The sequence below is a fragment of the Humulus lupulus genome, chromosome 2, assembly GCF_963169125.1.
Source record: "Humulus lupulus chromosome 2, drHumLupu1.1, whole genome shotgun sequence".
NCBI lineage: Eukaryota > Viridiplantae > Streptophyta > Magnoliopsida > Rosales > Cannabaceae > Humulus > Humulus lupulus.
The window spans coordinates 77,815,073-77,818,299 of NC_084794.1; the positions used below are offsets into that span (position 1 = coordinate 77,815,073).

Below are 3,227 nucleotides of genomic sequence, written 5' to 3' on the forward strand. Positions count from 1 at the left end.
CAACAACCAGAGGTTTCAAAATATTCTAAAAATCTTTAATAAACCTTATGTAGAACCCCGCATGACCCAAAAAACTACAAACCCCTTTGACTGAAGCCGGTGGTGGCAGATTTTCTATGGTGGAAATCTTTGCTCTATCTACTTCAATGCCCTCATTAGAGATTTTGTGCCCCAACACTATGCCCTCTTTCACCATAAAATGGCACTTCTCCCAATTTAGTACTAGATTAGACTCCTCACACTTTTTCAAAACCATCTCCAAGTTGTTTAAGCAGTGATCAAAGGAAGAACCAAAAACTGAGAAGTCGTCCATTAAAATCTCGATGCATTTCTCAACCATGTCAGAGAATATGACCATCAAACACCTTTGAAATGTAGCTGGTGCATTGCAGAGTCCAAATGACATTCTTCTAAAAGAAAATGTGCCATAGGGACATGTGAGTGTTGTTTTCTCCTGGTCCTTCAGTGCAATGGCTATCTGATGGTATCCAGAATAACCAACCAAAAAATAGTAATACTCATAGCCAGCCAACCTACCTATCCAAAATCTGATCAATAAATGGCAGCGGGAAATGATCTTTCCTTGTGGCTTTGTTGAGTTTCTGGTAGTCAATACATATCCTCCAGCCCGTGATAGTACGAGTTGGAATCAGTTCATTGTTTTCATTCCTGATTACTGTCATCCATCCTTTCTTTGGAACCACTTGAACTAGGCTCATCCATTTATTATCAGATATTGGGTAGGCCACCCCTGTGTCTAGTCACTTCACCACTTCTTTCTTCACTACCTCCTTCATTTTCGGATTTAACCTTCGTTGTGCATCAATAGTTGGCTTACTGCCATCTTCCATCAAAATTCTATGCATCACTATCGAGGGGCTGATCCCCTTTATATCAGCCAAAGTCCACCCGATGGCCCTCTTATACATACGCAACACCCTCAATAACTTCTCTACTTCAATCTCAGATAGCAAAGCAGATACAATAACAGGAAGTGTTTTATTCCCACCAAGAAACTCATACCGCAAGTGATCAGGTAAAACCTTCAACTCCAACTATGGTGGCTTATCCACTGAAGGTAATGGTCTCTCAGGCACTGAACTAAGCTCTTCAAAGTATATCCTCTTCAGAGGCCCATAAGAATTCAACCACTTTGCGTACTCTATGGCCTCATTTCCATCTTGCTCAGCCACTTCCTCCTCTACCAAACTCAACTCAAGAGGGTCTTCTTCTATCTTCTTTGTCTCTACTAAAATCTACACCACATCAACTGCAAAACAACCATCACTGGCCCCAGGATAAGTCATAGCTTTGAGTACATTAAAAACAACTTCCTCACTTTGTATTCTCAGCCTTAACTCACCTTTCTGCACATCAATCAAAGCTTGGCTTGTTGCCAAAAATGTTCTTCCAAGGATGATTGGGACATTGACATCCTCCTCCATATCAAGTACAATAAAGTTTGCTGGGAAGATGAACTTGTCCACTTTTACCAAGACGTCTTCTATAATACCTCGAGGATGTGCTAATGATCTGTCTGCCAATTGTAAAGTCACTGTGGTAGGCCTTGCTTCCCCAACTTCAATATTCTGAAAACAGAAAGCGACATCAGATTAATGCTTGCTCCCAAATCACATAGAGCATTCATACTCTCAAAATTCCCAATAGTGCATGGTATGGTAAAACTCCCAGGATCTCTCAGCTTCTGAGGGAGTTTCCTTTGCAGAATGGCGCTACACTCTTCAGTTAATGCCACAGTTTCGTATTCTCCCATCTTTCTCTTCTTAGACAAACTGTCTTTCATGAATTTTACATAACTAGGCATTTTCTCTAAGGCCTCTGCAAATGGAATGTTGATGTGTAGTTTCTTGAATACCTCTAGGAATTTAGAAAACTGCATATCCAGGTTATTCTTATGGAGCCTCTGAGGGTAAGAAATCTTGATGTGATGGTCAATGCTCACTGGTGGTGTAGCTTCTTTGATTGGGAGGTCTTCAGTAACCTTGTCATCACCTTGTTGTTGTTCCACTGTGCCCCGTGCCTGTTGATCCTGATCCTTGTCTTTAACTAACTACTCTGTGCTTGGCCCTTCATACTTCTTCCCATTTCTCAAAGTAATAGCCTGGAAATGTTCTTTTGGATTGACTTCAGTAGTGCTAGGAAATTACCTTGAGCTTGGTTGGCCATAAGAGTAGCCAATTGCCCCATCTGGGTCTCCAAGTTTTTGATAGAAGACCGAGTCTCAGTCATGAATTGATTAAGGACACTAGACTGAGTATCAGGCTGTCTCATAGGATTTTGTTGTCGTTGCATAGGCAGCTGAGGTGGTTGTTGTTGAGGCCTGAATCTCTGTTGATAAAACCCCAGAGGTGGTTGCTGAAATGACTGTTGTGGTTGTTGAACTGATGATTCGGGTTATTGGTCATTCTTCTTAGAAAAGTTTGGGTGATTTCACCATCCTTGATTATAGAAATTAGAGTACGGATTATTAGGCTGTCTTGGAAAATTCCCAATAGCTTGTGCTTGCTCTAATGGAAAATTGTTTGCATCCCCAAATTGGCATTGTTCAAAAGAATGGGGATCCCCACATAATTCACACATCACTTGAGCTTGCATCACTGGGGCTGCCACAGTATCATTTTGTAGCTGTTTTGTAATAGCAGCTACCTGAGCACTAAGCATAGAGATGGCATCAATCTCATGCATTCCAGGCACTCTCTTTGGATTTCCCCTCTCATTAGGCCACTGATAATTGTTCATGGCCATTTCTTCCAACAGTTCATATGCCTCATTTGCACTCTTGCTCATAAAAGCACCTCCTGCTGCTGCATCAATAATAGTGCAAGTAGTACCGCACAAACCATTATAGAAATTGTGGACTAGCATCCACTTCTCAATACCATGGTGGGGACACTTCCTCAACAAGTCTTTAAATCTCTCCCATGCATCATAAAGAGACTCACCCTCTAACTGATAAAAATTGTTGATCTCTCCTCTTAACTTAGCTGCCTTTGCCAAAGGGAAAAACTTTGAGAGAAATTTCTGAACAAGGTCATTCCAGGTAGTGACCGAATTGGGTGGCAAAGATACCAACCAAATCTTAGCTCAGTCCTTCAAAGAAAATGGAAATAACCTTAATCTGATGGCATCATTGCTAACTCCATTCATTTTAAATGTCTGGCAGAGCTCAACGAAGTTAGCAAGATGCATGTTGGGGTCTTCTGATG

General features: G+C 41.3%; 1 non-coding gene across 1 annotated transcript; it reads left to right on the forward strand.

The window, feature by feature from the left end:
* The first annotated feature begins 2,896 nt into the window (after positions 1–2,896).
* Positions 2,897–3,003, forward strand: LOC133820774 (small nucleolar RNA R71). The gene has a single exon (XR_009887173.1). It is a non-coding gene; the product is annotated as a small nucleolar RNA R71 (small nucleolar RNA).
* Positions 3,004–3,227: the final 224 nt, after the last annotated feature.